The 19,094-nt window shown below is 39.7% G+C and overlaps 1 protein-coding gene across 3 annotated transcripts in view; it reads right to left on the bottom strand.

Annotated features, from left to right (window-relative positions):
• The window catches only part of LOC121319840 (protein furry homolog-like), a 183,340-nt gene that overhangs the window by 141,250 nt on the left and 22,996 nt on the right, over positions 1-19,094 (bottom strand). For all 3 annotated transcript variants that reach the window (XM_041257812.1, XM_041257831.1, XM_041257821.1), the window contains one exon: positions 5,097-5,156. The gene's annotated coding sequence lies outside the window, so the exon portion shown is untranslated. The remainder of the gene's footprint in view (positions 1-5,096; positions 5,157-19,094) is intronic.

A 19,094-nucleotide genomic window follows, 5' to 3' on the forward strand; every position in this document is an offset into this window, starting at 1 on the left:
AGACGTTGGAGACGGCTTGTGAAAGTCCCTATGAACTGATTAACATGTTCATTGATTGTCTGAAGGGTAAATCTGTTAGTTGGTAATCGACATTAGGTGGGGAACATATGAGGTAAGATAAACAATGCAGATGGTGATTCAAAGTCACTTCTGTACTGGCACTCAGTTGTGGAAGCTTAGAACAAATGAACATCAGCTTTACATTTTTCCTTCAGCTGGGCCATCATCTCTTGATATGCCTGAGCCTGGTCCTTGATACTTTTACAGTCTTCCACTTCTGTTCCAATGCCTAATCCAGGATTCTGCAGGTCCACGACATTCAGCCGATGGAACCGGGCAAATGTATGGGGTGAAGCCCAAACTGCTGCACTGCATATTTCGTGAATTGATACACCCTGGAACAAAGCCCACGACGTTGCCGGACCCCTGTTGGACTGGCCGTTGAGCTTCTCAGGCAGTGGTAGATTGGCCAGTTCATAAGCAGTCTGTATTGTGCCTGTTATCGATTTGGATAAGCGCTGTTTAGACAGAGCCTGTCCCTGTGACAGCTCCGTAACAGACAAAGAATTGCCTCAAAATTTTAGTTTTTTCCACATAATACGCTAATGCCTGCAATAGGCAAAGCAAATGGAGCTGGCTCTCAATGTCAAACTGGAAAGCAAGGGGATGGAAAGCCTCCAATTCCACCAACTGGTTAATATGGAAAGCCGTGATTGTTTTCAGCAGAAAAGCAGGTAGAAGCACAGGCATAAGAGTAGACGTGCTGCCTCCTCCTTTTATGGAGAACCACAGGGGACAACGTGTCGACTCCTGACAGTCAAAGAGGTCTACCTCTGCTCTCTCGAGTCTCTCCCAAATGAGGCTCACGACCTTGAGATCCGCGTCACTGGGGACCCCCATTGAGAGGAGGTCCACAGTGCAGCTGGTCACTCCCAGCAGGTGAACTGCCCAAAGTGAGAGGAGGTTCACTTGTGCCCATAGCAAAAGCTTGTGGGCCACACAGTGGAGACTGGACGACCGTAAACCACCCTGGTGGTTTATGTAGGACACCACAGACATGTTGTCCGCACGTGTCTCCCCCAAAACCTGCTCCAAAAACCCCTGCAAGGACGGGTACACTGCCTTCAGTTCCAAAATATTGATGTGGCGACCCTCCCACCTGGGGCTGCCACACACCCTGCAAGCCTCGGCCCTCCCGCTCTCCGCCCCAGCCCCAGAGAGTTGGATGCGTCTGTGGTGCTGACCTCTTTCCTGGTGACGCTGCCCAGCGCTACGCCTAGACATAGATGGGCCGGCTGCGCCCCACCAAGAGAGTGCCTGCAGACAGTGTCAGTATACTGTCAATAGGAGGTTGCCGTTCAAATCTGGCTGACAAGCCACGAGGTTGTACCAAACCTGTAGAGGGTGCATGTGCAAAAGACCCAGTGGGAGGGTGCCATAAAGCCCAGAAGCCTCTGGAAAACCACTACTGATAGTGCCCTGCCGCACTGAAAACCCTCGAAGCAGGTGGTTACTTCTGTTGTCCAACAGAGTTGCCAACATGCGTCCTGAATCCAGGCGCACCTCTAGATAGGTCACTACCTGGGTGGGTGCTAGCTGGCTCTTTGCAAGATTTACCTTCAGCCCAACCGATGTAGAGCTCTGTGTTTGTGCGCAAATGAGCCAGTCATCCAAATAGTTGAGGACTCTGATGCCTCCGAGTCTCACCGGGGCTAGTGTAGCCTCCATGCATTTTGTAAAAAGATGTGCGGCTAGAGAGAGGCCGAGCGGTAGAACACAGAACTGGTACACTGTTCCCCGAAAGGCGAATCTCAGGTATTTTCTGCGTGCTAGTTTTACTGGGATGTGGTAAGAGGCGTCCTTCAGGTCCACCGTGGTGAACCAGTCACCTAACCTGATGAACTACAACAGCCGTTGCGAAGCCGTTCACCTGTCTGAGATCGAGGATCAGTCTGAGGCTACCATCCCGTTTTGGCACCAGAAAATACCTGATGTAGAACCCTCAGTTCTTGCTGGGGGGCCTACTATTCTAATGGCAGCTATGCTAATGGCTTTTGCAGCAGAACTGCTATCTTCTGAGCCACCTGAGTGGTGGCTTGCGGGTCCGTGAGAGATGTTATTGTCACGGCCCAGAAAGGAGGGGGCCGTGTTCGAACTGGTGAGAGTAACCAGTTTGCACAGTATTGAGCACCCAGGGGTCTGTCGTGCACTATTCCCAGTAGTCTAAGTGGCTTCTGGAGAAATATCCTAGGGCTGCTGCTTCGCCTGAGTTGGATTAAGTTTGGACAGCCGTAGCAGGTTCCTCAAAATTAGGCACAGCTCGTCCAGTTGCTGAGACGAGGGCCTTTGGTTCTCAGAGAGGGACCCAATAAGGTGAGCCTGGTAAGCTACAAGTATGCTATTGTAGTCAGCCAGACGTGCGGTAAACGCACTAGCTGCGCATGCTTTCTTTAAAATAACTTCCGTCACTGCACTGCATATTCGGGGACAGCACGTCCTTGGCTAGCAAAGACTGGCTGAAGCAGCGCAGCAATGGGGGCCTCTACTGGCAGCAAGTAGGTAAAACACTCTGTACAGTGAGCCGTAGCTAGGTGAGCCCAAGTGGACTATAGTTCGAACAGCAAATCCTGGTAGACCGGAGGGGATGGCAGGCGCGAGAGGGCTGCTTGTCATAAAATGGAGCACGCCTCATCCCTTGTTTCAGGCCAAGGAGCCTGTATTGTCTGTCTGATTCAGCATCATCCGAAAGGAGCATCATGTCGTAATCATTCGCCTCCTCGGAGGTGGAGATAGATAGTATAACAACACTTTCTAGCCCACTAGTCACTGCCTGCAAAGGTGCAGGGGGGTTGGGTGCTGGAGGATCCAGTATTATCAGTGGGACTGGGCACTTTTACAGCAGCTCAGTTAGAATTGCCTGTTGGCGTGACACAACCCCCCAGATTTTATCCATCTGTCCCATTTGCCAAATGTGAGCAGCGGTTTTTCTTCCTTCTCCGTTTTGGAGGAGGGGAAGGTGAAAGGGATTCGGAAGAGGAAGATGACGAGGTTTATGCTTGTAGGGGGCACAGCAGCGTTCCGTCACCCTCCTCTGACGAGTGTCTTTGGTATAAAGTTTTCAGGTTCAGATGTCTTAAAGGAGAACACATACTTTGTAATGGTTAATATTCCCTACTTGAAAGGGAACCTCTTTTACCTTTCTCTTCATTGCTTCTCTGACCTTCTTTACCTTCTGAACTGCAGTACCTTTTATGACAATTTCCTTCTTTTCAGTGGAGATTCTTGTATTGCCTCCAAGGCCTTGTTTATTTGTGAAATTTCATGTTCCTTTTCAGCTGCAAAAATTTAGTTGCTTTCAGGTTGTTTGTCTTGAACAGCATAAGGACTGGATTCTCTAGAACTGGACTCCTTGGGGTCACTGTGTTGTAGATGATGTTTGGACTTGGTCAGAAGGTCAGGAGGACCATGGGCTAGTAACTTCATACAAGGGTAACATAAAACTTCTGGCCATACACAAAGTTCAGGTTCTGGTGGTCCTTGATCTGCTTCTTTGTTAAGGTGCGACCTTTTGCATGGCGCACTCCACAATGCTTTGCAAAGGGATCACAGCATGCTTTGATGTCTTCAACGCCAAGAAAGTCACTGGAAGTACTTGCCATGTATGAAACAAATTGTCTTCAACATCAAATAGAAAAACTGCAAGAATTTTAGCTACAAACATTTAATGTCAAGAATGTTAAACTGATAAGTATAATATATAAATGTTATATATAAATATATTCTTACGCTTCATAGAACCTTCCACAGAACAAGAATATTGTGCTACTGAAGAGCTTTAAAACGTCAATTATGGAGGAAGTTATGGCCATGGAAAGGTTGGGTGGGGTGTCCAAAATGGGTCAACTTTGATGAGCTGTACCTCACGAATGGGATGTCACTTTTTGGCGATTAATTTCATATGGAATGACCCCATAACAAAACAGAATCAAGCAACTATAAATAGCAAAAGGTACTTTGTCAAATAATCTCATGAGAACTGCCAGGACCAATTATGACCAAATAGTCAGGCTCATTTTAAATAAAAACTTTATCCTATACAATATATTGTGTCGAAAAAAAAAAATATAATAAATATATATATATATATATATATATATATATATATATATATATATATATATATATATATATATATGCACACGTGAGTCAGCTCACAGAACAACCAGCAGGAGGTGCTCGTGGCAGGTTGAAACTAAGCTGGTCCACACAGCAGGGGGCAGCTGGAATGATTCTTGGCTGGCTTGGAATCTCACCTACCATGAGTTTGAGGAGTTAACTGAATGATAGGTAACACATGTTGCTAGTATAGGACATAGAATTGGCTTATTAATTAGCAATTGCCTTGTTTGGCCAGCACCTGTGGCCTATCTGAACCCCAATAGGAGATCCTTTATAAAAGGTTTAGTTTTCTCTGTTCAGGAGAAGGTTGTGGATCACCTGTACAGAGTGGTGAAACGCCAGATAAACATGGAAGTATCTCCTTGAAAGAGAAGTACTGGAGGTACGGTGAATGAACAGGAGCCTGTGGACATTGTGGCAAGACTACTTAGAACAACCTGCCTCCAGTTGATTTATTTATTTATTAGTTCAGTTTGTTTGTTTAAAATTATTTTCTTTAGGACCCTTTGCTGTGGCAGAGCTTCTATTAAAACAATACTTTCTTTAAGCTTTGTTGTCCGTGTCTTCCATGTGCAACCAACTCGCCACTAATATTATAGATATACTGCACGCAATCACCAACCAGTTTGACATTTGAGATATTTATATATACATCAGTGTTTGATATATGGATTGATATTTGGTTACCAAAAAAATACTGCACCATTATAAATAAAATGGCATCTATTTTTTCAAGCTAAGTTTAAAAAAAAAAAAAAAAAAAACACACCACACACACACAACACTTCAGAGTAGAACCCCAAAATTACTATACAGTTGTCATCCTGGCAAAAGTGGAACATGTCCAGAGATGGCTTAACATCAATAGAATTAGTCTTGGTTTACATATCTTAAAATAACTACTTAAATGTACATACCTCAGTTCCATAGAGAGAGACCACAGGTTGTCAGACAGAAAACTCCACAGAAGCAAGAATCTACACGTGGGAAAGAAAACATTCATTAAGTATCCTGTTATTTTTCAGTTTCACAACAATACTTTCTGGAAAAACAATGCAATCAGAGAAAAGTTTCACAAGAAAGAATCCTGTGTCATCGGGTGTAATGTAAATGGTTATTAAAAGGTTTGATTTGTTGATGGATAGTGCCTGCTTTTTTATTACTTTGTTTTAGTATTGTCACCCACACTGCTTTTCACACATCAGTTTGGGGGGGGGGGTAGATCTTTATTAATAATAAACTGGGCCAAATCCAAGTGGTGATTGCACAGGCATTTGGGCTATTCCAAAGGGAGGGGGCGGATACTATTGAAGTGTACTGAAGTGAACTACAAGCTTGTTCCCCAAATTATTACTGGTCTGCTGTATCCTGCACAATCTATGCCAGGACCGTAAGGAGGTGTTCAGGCAAGCAGAGGAACAGCTACCTCAGCCTCCAGCAAGAATTGCACAACAGAGATATGAAGAGGGTGCTGCTATTAGAGATGTGTACTTTTATTTTGTATCTCATTTTTGTTTCATTATATTGTTTTGTATCTCTTCATACAAAATGTAGCATCCTCATTTGTGCTGTATTTGTATGACTGCCTCTGCTTAATAAAGAATTCCACACCAGATTTTAGTTTGAGAGTGGATTAAACAATGTTCGTGTTGTGCATTGTATCAAGAGGCCTCATCATATCCTCTTCCCTTATGGATATTAACACCTGACTTTCTTGATCACACCAATGGACATAAGTGGAGGAAGGACACAGGTGTTCAGACAGAAGTAACTAGGAGAAAGCCCACAAAGAAGTTTATCAAACATTTTTAGTAATAGTTTTAAACAGAAACTTGGTAAACAATCTGTATGGCACGTCACAAACACATTTAGATCAATGAATGATTAGCATTATGCAAAGTTCTAGGGAAGATGGAGAAAAAAGTGGGGTTATTTGCAACATCACCTGATAAAGGAAATACTGAAACATTAATTTCCCTGTTGCCATCTTTGGACCATGGTAACTTACGTATTCCCATGTGACTTTCATAGCAGTTTTAGGAAAGGACTTAAATGAGCTAATTAACATTTACGTGAGGAACTCGTGCTTACATGTGTAAGTGGGCGTTGATTTCACAAGCTTTTCCTGGAATCTCACAAAAAATTGAGACTCTCACAGTAAAATACTGAGACCATTTTTTGGGACATTTTCACAAGCTTGAAATAAACAAACAAACATGTAAACTGTCCTAATGACACCAAAATACTGTGGTATTACAATGGCTTGCTTATTAAAAAGAAGAATTAATGATAAAAATCACCCTGTAGTTTAAAATACAAACAACCCACACAAGAGAAAAGTTGATGTACTGTATAGGGGTTACTGTATTATCTATAGGGGTGGCTAAAACTTTTTTTGAGGTGGCTAAAACTACTTAAAATAGGGTCGATTTTCTAGGCATTTTTGCAGGGGTACTTAAAAGGGAGGAGCAACTAATACACCGGTGCAACGTATGCACCAGTGTGTCTAATATTAAACTACTGTACCAGTGCCACAATGGGAGTACTACAGCCATGGTTATTATGACTCACACAAACTTAACTGTCAACAATCCGATTATTTTTTCAGGATCTACGGCATTCAGGTCATGTTGCTAGGTAGAACACAAAACCACTGTTCTAATTAAAAAAGTTCTAATTTGTTAATTTGTTAGTCATTTCGAACGTTAAAAGCAAGCTTTCAGACTCTTGACCGACCTGCTCTTGACCCAGACACATGCGTACATGGAGAAAAAAATAATTGTGGTTAAATTTATCCATGTCCGGAATATGAAAATGTTACAGCTATACTGCTTCACTGTTAACACAACAGCTCAGTCTCTATGAAATTCTTTATTCCTGCCCTCCCGAGCCATTGGTTTGTAAACAGACTAAACCCGCCCCTAGAATCCGTAGCAAACAGCTATTGGTTAGGAAGCAGAGTAAACTTATCTAGTCTTCCGTTCGTTGTAACTGCAATGCTATAATAATACAGGTAACTTTGAGACTGGATAAAATAGGTCTGTCCGTTATTATTTGAGACTGGTGAAAGAGCCAGTCTTATAAATGTGTAGTTGGCGTGGATGGGGTTAAATCTTCATCCCTATAAATCTCTTGGGAATGTGGCTGAACCCTTAATAAGGTAATTATTTGATTAATAGGTAATTAAGGCTCCAACCACAGAATATAAAAGGACCCACTCCAGGCTCATTAAATGGAGAGCTTAGGAGCAAGACAAATAGAGAAAGAGATAGCAAATGCTATCAAGGCTGAAAGGCATTCGTTTTAGTAACATTTAGTATTGTTTGTTTTGCTTTGGCCAATGGGCCCTTTTCTTTGTGTGGTTTTTTTTTTCTTATTTAATAAACATACGAGCGCAGCAGCTCAGTTTTGCCCTGCACGTTTTGTTTGTGTACTTCTTCCTGGATGCTGATGTCACCACTCTCGGCCCTCAAAGCTATCCTTGCCACAATGGGTTATTTCAAAACAAAACCTACGCATCTATTAATTTATCGGTGTTGAACAACACAAAAAAGGTGTTTTTCTAAAATTGAATTCTCAAAAGGGGGTGGGGGGGGGGGACTTTTACGCCAGTGCGACCTATACAACAATTATGGTAAATGAAAAAGGAATCGGCAACTCTGAAATTGATTCGTCTCTCCTTGTACACTGAAATGTCTGTAAATGAAAAACCAAATCGGCAATAGGCAACCAAATTTACAACCCTGAATGTGAATGTTTCGTGTCTTTATATGGCTGCATGGTTTATTATTTAAAAACAGGGGTCTCAAACTCACATCAACATCTGAATCCAACCCCCCCTGAAGATTACATAATATCATATGATACGGTCTGTGGCTACTGCACCAAGGACACATAAAAGTCGCTAATATATATGGTGTGGCAAGGCAAGGCCCTACCTGTAAATATTGTTTTGTGGTGTTTTGGCGGTGGTTGGCAGGGATGGGGTTAATTTCCTATCCCTGCCAAAATACACGTGAGAATGTGGCTGGAGCTGATTGAAAAATTGATAATTAGGCTCCAGCAACATGGTATAAAAAAAAAAGGAGAAAATCCTTTGTTTAGTGTAGGGAATTCAGGAGTGAAGAAGTTTCTTACCCTGTGTTTGGGATCAGGTTCAGTGAAGGCTCTGCCCAGCCTGAACAGTTCTGTTTAAACCTTTTGTTTTGCTCTGTGAGCAGTGTTTTGTTCAACTTTTTGATTTATTTTTGTTGATTAAACTCTGCAGCCGCATTTACACTGCAGCTTCCTTGTCTCCGAGTCTCCTTGCCTGCCGATACCAACTGGGCCCGCAACACTACCCTGTCAGATGGATTCCTCTTTAAAATACAAATTTAAAAACCCTAATAACCCTAAAAAATATTTGATAAGCAGCTGGTCTCAAAACTGAAGTGTCACTTTGCAAAAAAAAAAAATATATGACAATATGACAATCACTGTGTTTTCAACCATATGAAAATTACAAATTAAAATGTACTATCCATAAAATAAACTGACCGTGCTTCATGATAATAGCTGTATATGTAATTTGTTCAGAGAATGATTCTTTCTGCAACTTTTTCATGCAGCCTAATGCTAAGAAGGGATTTAGTATGTGGTATAAACCACAATTATTTCCCTGACAAACTATTTAATTTTCTCAAAATCAGCTGTTGATGTATATATTTTCTAACATATAAATTTTAATTTTTTTAATTTAAGGTTTATTATCCTTAATTTATGAACATGGCAATCACACGAAACCAAGTGTTTGCTGGTTCACTTAATTTATTGTAGTGATAGTGGTATTACTTGTGGGATTTTTACCAAGCATACAATAAGTATCGAGAAGAGAAAAGAAAACCAACACACAGTATAAAAGGAAAATAAGATTACGAAGCAGAAAATGAATCTGGATAAAGAGACAAAAGTTGACCAAAAAACAGGCAGTTTCCAGTAGTGGTGCAATTGGTACCCTAATTTCGTATTCAATTATCAACGTTTTATTTTTCAAAATAAAGAAACAAGCATTCTTTTTTTTTAATTTTAAACAGAAGATCCCATAACTAAACACTGTTGTGCATAACAGTTAAAAACAAAAAGGCACAATTTATAATCACATTTGAACACTTCCGATTAATAAAAAAGAAATACAAAGGAGTTTAACAACTGAAAAGAATATGCGTGTGTCTGCATCATATATCCCTTTAACATTGTAATAATAATAAAAGTACTATATTTTAACAAATTAATTTTCTATCTGAACTATGGTTGTTCATTACTGTTAACATTTTATGTCCAAAAGCAAAGCAAAACATTTGAATTCATCTCACAAATCCTGGACTAACTTAACTATTGTACTAAATTCAGCTTATTTAATATTGCCATATAATCCAAACACTTTGAAATAAAAGAAGATAAAATCTGAAGAGAACAGATTAAAAAAAAAACACACACACACTGCCTTAATTTTTAAAATCAAGAAAATATGACTACTATAGGCCTACTTCTGATTTGGTTTGTCCAAACGCAAATGTAGAGGCCTAACGTGTGTAAACTAGCAACGTGTTAATCTACGATACTAGCACTAAAAAAAGAGGACGCTCACACACTCAGTGTTTTAATGCTAACTGGCAACAGGAGACTTCAAACTGCATCTTAATTTGATTCATCGATTCACCAATATGTAATCGAAGCTCGGGAAATTTAAGGACAGATGATCAATAATCGCATCGACTAACTGTTGCTTCCCTAGCTTCTATTAAAGTGGACAGCTGATTATTTTTGTGTTGAGAACAAAAATAATGCCCTGTGTTTGATTTGCCGTTTTAAAATAATATCAAACGATCAAGCACGCAGAACAGTATGACAAATAATCAGGAAAAAGAAAAGAATACGGTTTTACAGTTAAAGAAAACCTTGCATTTACAGCAGATTATTCAGAAGGAGAAAAAAAAAAAGAGTCGTCACAGGGAGCCGTTGCAGCAAGTTGCAGTATGTGGTGAGTGAAATGATCTGGGAAGCCATTTGATGAAGGGGAAATTTGTAAAAGAACGCCTGCTAAATAGGGTGGACACCTTTTCCACAGACCAAACCGGAACATATTTCTCAGTCAACCTTTTTCACAAAGAATTTTTCCAGGCAGTCACTAGATTTCTGAACGTAAAAAGACTGCAAAAGTCTAAGCAGAGATCCAAACTAGTCAGTTCAAGCTCCACCCCTGCTACACTGCCTCCACCTCCGATTCAGCGAATACAGGCCCTCAGTTCACAATTTCATCTGATCCTTACTCCGATTTGTGCGATCACATTTTTAACGATATCAAGCAACTCATTTATCCTCTTTCCACCTCCATTTCTGCAGTATCTGATCACCTGGATAGCCGAATCACTCTCTTGGAACCAGCAGCAATTCCTTCCTCATCAGTGGCAACAACAGCAGTGTTTTTCCATCCCACTGCTTCAGCCACAGCCACACTTACTCTCAAGTTGCCAATTTTCACTCTAGTGACTGCTTCTGGTTCAGGAACCTCCTCTGCTTCAGTTGTGCTTCGCCACTCTCTCTCCTCAACTGAGATGCAATATTATCGAAGGTAAAGAAGTTAATTTGTCTTTGTCTTTGCTTGGCAGCACGTAAATATTCGAGAAACTATTCTCCACCATTAACAAGTCCAAATATAGGACCAAACGTTGACACACACCATGCTGCAATCACAAAAGTTTCAAGTGCACTGTCACTGAAACCAAATGTTAAACAGCTCACAGAAATGAAGCACTGCCAAGTGTCTGGCAAACACTGAAAAAGAAAAAACAGACAATGTAAAAAGTTTATTAGCAATTTTTTTTGAAAAGTTCCATTTTCACAAATCTACACCACAACACAGTTATTTTTTGGGGACTTTAATGACCACTCACTCTGGGATGTTCACTGGCCCTGCAGAAGGCTGGCAAGTTTCATTTTGGCCCATTGGTAAGTTGAGTTTGAGACCCCTGCTTTAAAAGTGATACGTTATCATAACTTGCCTTTTTTCCTGAAACTAAGGTAGCTAAGGGATTCTTTTTCTACAAAAGGTAAAACTGTGCGGTAATAACAGCTCTCACTTAAACAAATCATTAGGAAATAACTAGAATTTTAACCATCTTTCAGAGTATTTTTGGAACTTAGGGTTTTAGAACTTTGGGTTCAGTTAAAAAAAAAAAAGCCAGAATAAAGAAAAAAAATATTTAAAAGCTGTGTAAACCTAGTGCCAAAGATAATGCTGCCAATGCCACTTTTCATCTTAAATTTCATGAAGCAAAATGGTTATTAATCACGACAGACTGATTTCATTATTAAATAAAAAAAAAATCCTACCAGTTATAGGGCCCGATATTCGACAGGTTTGTGCATTGTGCAGAGGGGTATGCATGTCGCAAATGGCCGTTGTGCCGAAATTGTGCCAAGTTGCGAAATGTCCTTTTGCGCGTCACAATCCATTCTGCGCTGTGCAGAAATAAAATGTAGGCATCGTGCAATTGGGGGGTGTGGGGGGGGGGGGTTTAGTAGCCGACAATATGCATGATCCTGGTATATTCGAAGGTATGTGCCAAGCACAAAACAAGGTTTGTGACGCGCAGAATACAGATTGTAAAAGGACTGCGTTAACTCCGCACACACTACCATTCCACCACTGACTACAAACAGGCAACAATGGGAAACGTGGGTAGCATGCAGCGTGTTCGTCGCATCATTCACATCCAAATGTCAAGGCACACCCAGCAACAGCAACCCTGAGATGACGAAGACATGCTGAAAGGGTGTACCAGCCTCAGCACACACATAAAGAGTGCAGCAATGAGCAAGTCGTGTCCAGGTATCTTCTCGACTGAGACATGCTGTCTCATTTATGTCACATGCTGCATGATGACCTGGCCAGAACAAACCTGCGCAGTTATGCCTTGTCTGAGAAATTGGTAGTGTCTATCTGTATGTGTATCCTGGCTACCAGGACCTTCCAGAAGGTAGCAGGCGATACAATGGGGATCACCCAGTCAGCGGTTTTTATCAAGTCACGCACCTGCCTCGCGTAGTAGGTGCAATGGACTGCACCCATATTGCTATCCGGGCACCTGTTCCAGTTGTATTTGAAATAGTGGGAAATTTGAATAGTTATTCCATGCCATGTAAACAGGGTATTCTGAATGAATCCGGCCGTATTCTGGATACCAGTATTCCGAAAATGTGATACCAAATACCCACTTAGTATTAGGATACTATCAGAATACTAGCCCTTCTAGACACCTTATTCAGAAAACCAGCTTTTTTCTAGACACACGAGTCGTCGTTTTATAATCTACAATATATAAGACGACGGCTTGTGTGCCCAACAAAACTGTGCACAAATAGTAGTACCTGTACGACCGCAAATTGGTTGCCGACTATGCAATATCATCTTATATTTTTTTTTATTTTTAGGTTTCACATTTAAAACAAAATACACAAAAGTAGCTAACTATTTAAAACAATTACAACTCTCAGTCACAAAATCATGCAGTTTACTCTTGCAATAAAGATATCTGGGTCTGCAGCTTTAGTTTGGACTGGAACTCATTCGAGGACTATGGGGCATAATAAGCAAATGATCCTTTACCAGCCTCAGTATGCACATTTGGGATTTTAAAATGCAAAAAAGAATGAGATCTGAGGATATGGTTACTATGGGAAGGTATAAGGTATTCATTTAAATAAGTATACATATAATTTACATTGAACAGCCTTCTCTACCAGAATATACCATTGCTTCAACCTGCGTAAAGCCAAAGTCGTCCAGCCTACCAAATCGTATAATATACAATGATGAGTATTAAATCTTGTATTTTTATATTGTACCTCAATGCTGCATGATATAGCGAGTCCAGTTTACCTAAAGTTGATGGCGATGCAAACCTATATACTGCATCACCACAGTCAATGTGCGGCAAAAACATACAAGCAATAAGCCTCTTTTTTGTTTCCATAATAACATATATAACCTGTTCATATCATAGTGACGTTTACAGTGTATTCTCATGCCCAACAGAATAGTGTGCAAACATGTACTAACTTCTGGCCAGCACACTGTGTTCCTTCTGTTCCTTTAATACAGTCCTATTAGCATATGGTAATGCATCGGTAATTAGAAACATGTGATGCAAATGTATTCTAGGTGGACATTCGATATGCACATAGCGCAATCAAATTCGAATTGGGCAAAAACCCTAATTCATCTGAATATACCAATACCTGCACGATAATTGCGATGCGCTAGTTCCAATAACTGCGCACCGCTGGCTCAAATAGTGTCGGAGTAACAGTCCACTCTGGAGTTGGGTACAATAGTACAGAACCCCAAACCCCCCCCCCCCAATCCACACACACTGGATGGGCGGATCAGTTATGTGTTTTATATCACTGTATTGATATGGTGGACAGGGTAGTGTGTTTACATATACAGTTATATGTGTTTTTCACTGTTCCACAGGCATATAGGCATCCAACGTGTACCATCAAAACGATGGAAATGTAGATTGAAAGAAGGATGAGGAGGGGAGGGGTTCCTGTCTGTTATCTTTGCTGTGTGTTGCCATACATCTGTAAATTAATTGTATAAATACATCATACACCCATCTTCTGGCCCATTACTTTATTTGGCTATTTCATAGGTTGCTGTGCATTACGGGTGAAGGATGGGCAGCTGCAGTTCAGAGAGCCAAACACCGACAGGGCACTCTTGCTGTGAAAGGCATGTTAACCTTTTCCTAAAGTCAGACCGGTGAAACGATCAACCAATCAAAAGACCTGTATTTTCAAAGCAGCAGTCCAATAATAAGTTAGCTGAGGCGGGACAAACAGTTCTGTTAAATGTAATTCCTGGCCGTTTTTATGCAGCTGTCCAGTCTGCTGAATATTGATGTTGCTAATTGTGCAGAGACTGTTCATTTATTGAAAAATCACAGTAGGCTACATTAACATTTTAGGAGCGTATTTAGAATTAATTATTATTCTTACAAAAAAAATGGCATAACGAAAAAAATCCATTCCGGCGACACTCAAAACCTTACAAACTGGGCTTAATCATGATGTTCAAATGGGTGAGTAGAACGAATAACATAATGCATTTCTGTGTATTGTGTATATAAAAATGCTTGACTGATGTTTACTTTGCAGGTGAATGACCTTGTTGCATTTACAAATCAGAGAGTGGTCTACCACCAGCAGACTTTGTCATTGCACGAGTTATATATATAAAAAAAAAAAAAAAAAAATCATTCAAAAAAAAAAAAAAAAAGACAGTATCTAAAGCCTTTTTTAAAATTTTACTTCCGACATAACTGGCCTTTAAAGAATATAGTATTTCCTTGTGATACAATACTGCCCGTATTCAATAAAACAGTGGTGTTATCAGTTAATTTGAAAACTCGGCGCCTAGCTATGGAGCCAATTGTGTATTTGAATGGTCCATATGTATGTGTGCAAGATATATTGTGTGGTCTCGTCCGCTGTCATCTCGGTACATACTGTGGAAACACCAATGATAGCAGCTTGTCAGGGTAATGCCATTACTAATGGTGACTGTCCATCATTCTGCATTCTCGCTTGGCTGTTCTGTGCAGTTGCTATATCGGTAGCGAATGTGCAGACAGTTTTGCGAGGCACAAACAGACACGAATTGCTCAAAAAACCTGCTATATTCCAATGTCTCAAACTGCTTTGTGCCGTTTTGGAATATTTTTCATTTTGTGCCAAAACACTATTTTTTTGTGAGGCACAAATTTAGCGAGAGGATTGCACGAAGATCGGGCTCATAGTCTACTGTTTTGTGCGACAGGGAGAAGGACAAGTAGATTTTTCTGGCATTTTGTCCCTTGGTCAAAAAGATTTTTGTAAAAATATGTCACACCCCTGGAACAGCCTGCATTTTTTTTTTTGGTCTGCTACCTCTGTGGAGTAGCTCAGCACAATAATAAATATGCCTCTGTTCAAAAGAAAAGCCACTCCTCGCCCCAGGTCTGTAGCTCAGTCTCTACAAAGCTCAACATGCTTCTGTGGCAATAGACAATAAACACTGTACATTTTGGCTAAAGGCTATACTACAAATTTAAGCATCAGGCACAGCATTTTTTTTTTTGTTTTTAAGCAATCAATACACAAAAAAGCAAGCAAGGAGCAGTGGATGTTTTAACAAATACTTTGCTGTGAATGCAAAAGTCCCTGGAGCAGAGTGTAAGATTCAGCCCTTGTTAATCAGAATTACGTCATTCTAATTACACAGTAGGTACAGTATTGTACATGGGAAACGTGGTGAAACATCTGGTGAGTGAAATGCACCTTCTATGTGACACATGTCAAGTCAACCCAGTCATATGATACTGGTTCAGAGAAATTGAATGCCTACAAACAGTCAGACAACATTAATCCTGACAGGGTATTACAATTGTGGCATCATAGACTTGAATAGATATTTCTCACGGTTCCCATTTGTTCCAAGCCATTTGGTAAGTCAGTAACCTAGAAAAACAAAAGGGTCTTTGTGGTTTATCTTCTCATTACTTGTGGTTTCACCTGTATGCCTGACATTCCAGGTCTCACATTTCACTGTATCTGGCTTGACTAAAATTAAGGCTTTCCATTGGTGAATCTTTAGAGTAATACACCACCAGGTATTGCCTGTTCAGATACTAGGATTTCAGATATGGGTAAGCAATTGTGGGATTACCTGCTGTGCTATTTTTAATTAAACCAGAGATGGGACTTTTCGTGAACATTAACAAAGCCTTCACAGGGGCATGATCTAGCTAGAATGTCATATCAGAAAGAATATTTTTAAGGGTTGAAGTAAAACTTATGGGGACAATATCTGTACTAGTGCTGGGACTAATAATGGAATTTTGATGTTCGGATATCCATTCAAGATTAAGAAACCCATTATCTGTAACACTGCTGAAACATGTTGCAGAAGTAAGAATAGTTGGTGATGGCCTTATTAGCCCACTGACTTAACTACAAAACAAAGGATGCCATACAGTACTTCCTGTCAAACAAAATCTTGTGTAGTTCAGGTTAAAACTGTACATAAAGTAGTCATGCAGTATATAACACAGTGCAACAGTTTTTTGTTTTTTTTGTTGTTCCTGGGTAGCAAGTGTTATTTCCTAATTGCTTATGCCTCAAAAGTATAGAAAATGGCTATTATTCCCCACAAACTTTGCTTTTGTGGCCAGGACAGTGATATTTTGAAATATCACTATTTCCAATGGGAAAACGGGTAAATACAGTATAATCGTAAATCTCGAAAAACTACTCACTTCTAAATCTTTTGTAGTCATTTTTGTGTTACTTTAGTATAAATACATGTTAATTTGGATTCGTATGTTGTTTTTTTCTGACTTTATGTGAACAAAAAGACACACATTTGCCCGTTTTCCCATTGGAAATAGTGATATTTTGAAATATCACTGTCCTGGCCACAAAAGCAAAGTTTGTGGGGAATAATAGCCATTTTCTATACTTTTGAGGCATAAGCAATTAGGAAATAACACTTACTACCCAGGAACAAAAATTGTGTTACATAGTGTAATTAAATTCAGGAGGTGAAACACATAGTTACATCACTTTTAGTGTTAAAAAAAAAGGTGATATTTTTCAAACATTGGCAGGTACTAAAAAGTGATCAATCCTTGAATTCAATAACAGACAAACTGCCCTGTATTGCCTTTAGTCCAAAAGTGGACAAAGCAATGACATGGTTATCTAACCCACTGAATGGTAATTTTAAAAGTGGCCATTGTGTCCACTGCTCAAATACTGTAAATAATAAAACTATTAAAACACCCACGATCGATAAAAACTCAAGGTTTCATTAACTGTAATACCACAGGAGTAATTTACACGTTAACTTGTCCATGCGGACTGGTTTACACAGCTCAAACGAAAAGAGTCTTAAAAATAAGGGTCTCTGAAATTAGGAACCAAAACCAAGAACATGCAATAGCCAAACACTATATTAAAAAAAAAAAAAAAAAAAAAAAAAAAAGCTGGTCACAAATCATCTCCGCACTCATTATGATTTGTGGGGGTGGAGAAAGTCGTAACTCTACCAGCTCGAGGAACGAATTTGATACTTGTGTTACTATGGAGAGAAGCATGCTGGATATTTGTCCACCAAACATTTAAAACCAAGTGGTCTCAGTGACGGAGTCAATTTGTGTTCTTTACTATGAAATCTCTGATTTAAGTCAGATATGTCAATTGCATTATGTTTAAGTACCTTCAATGTTGATAGTTTCTACTGTATGGATCTGTGGTATACTGTTGATGAAATAATATTAAAACATGATCGAATTTGGATGCGTCAATTGCATTACGCTGAATCAATTATAATATTTAACAAAAAAATTAGATGTGGCAGATTAGTGCTGGACATACTGTATATAGAATGTTAATGTACCATGACAACTGCATGATGTTGAATCAACTATAATGTTTAATAACATATATAGCAGATTGTTGCCAAGTATATGGAATGTGAATTGAATGCACTGACTGCTATATAATTATTTCTAGTAATCAGATAATGGTGTTAAATGACAATCAGTAGCAGGTATACTTAACAGATTTAATGAGTTCTGATTTCAATATGCTCTGATGAAGACAACATGTCAAAACGCATCAGAATATCTGTTTCTACTTTATTTTAATAAAGTATGACTAATTGAGACATATATTTGGGCTATAGACATTTATACGTTTGTTTTATTTGAAGTGTTAAAGTTTAATTTATGCTTGCCTGTTCAGCTACAAAAAAGCACAAGTAAACCATGTTATTACTTCATGAAAATGTGTCTATTGCCACTGTTTACTGTGAAGAAATGGTAATGGCAAGGAATGAAAAAAAAAGTAAAATGCGGTGTCAATTTTATGTGCCATTATGACAGAAAGATAATGAGTTCTGGTGATAAATCTCCCTCCCGACCAGTGAGGGCGCTAAAGAACGGTAATAAGGCAGCTGCAACCGTTTACCTAGATGTCATGCGGGATTACATATAGGGGCCAGGGTAACGCTAATCTTTTCCTTCATTTGGGTAAACGCTTGGAGAGAGAAGGACCGAGAGAGGAGCTCTCATTATTAAAAGAAAAGACGTGTTACGTGTTTTGTGTTGTGTTTTTGTCTGTGTAATAATTGTCCGTGTTTTGCACCACCAGACAGTTAAAGCACAAATCTGGAGCTGTCGCCGAGGGTCAGCACGATCCGGATCACCACTGCACCTTCACGAAATACCTGTGTCTGCACTCACCACCAACACGACTGCACTCACCCAGGACTGGTGACCATGTGTTTGTTTTTGTTCTGGACTGTGCCCTGTTTTGTTATCCCCGTGCTTTACACATTGTTGTGTACAGCCGGGGATTTATTATTTTACGGTCACCAGACCTGGATTACAAATAAAAGCACTTTTTCCACTGGATACCGTTGTCTGCCTGTTACTCCTGCATCGCATCATCTCTACACCTGTTTACCTTCACCAGCCACTTTGCCACAACCATTTATTCCAGGAATAAGCAAAACAACATTTAACTTGAACTGCTATTTGGGGCCATACACCCCTGCCCCTGCTGCTATGCTGTCTCTTACTGCGTTCTGAGTAATATGACAAATTACTTTTTGAAAAAGAACGAATATCAGAACATGAAAATCCTGTGATCGTCCCAGCACTAATATTAATTTATTTATTTATTTATATATATATATATATATATATATATATATATATATATATATATATATATATATATATATATATATATATATAATTTAGTGGACAAAAAAACTGAAACACCAATGTAAAGTCAATTAACAGGGCATTGGGCCACCACGTGCG

This window comes from Polyodon spathula, chromosome 1 (assembly GCF_017654505.1).
Source record: "Polyodon spathula isolate WHYD16114869_AA chromosome 1, ASM1765450v1, whole genome shotgun sequence".
NCBI classification, from domain to species: Eukaryota; Metazoa; Chordata; class Actinopteri; order Acipenseriformes; family Polyodontidae; genus Polyodon; species Polyodon spathula.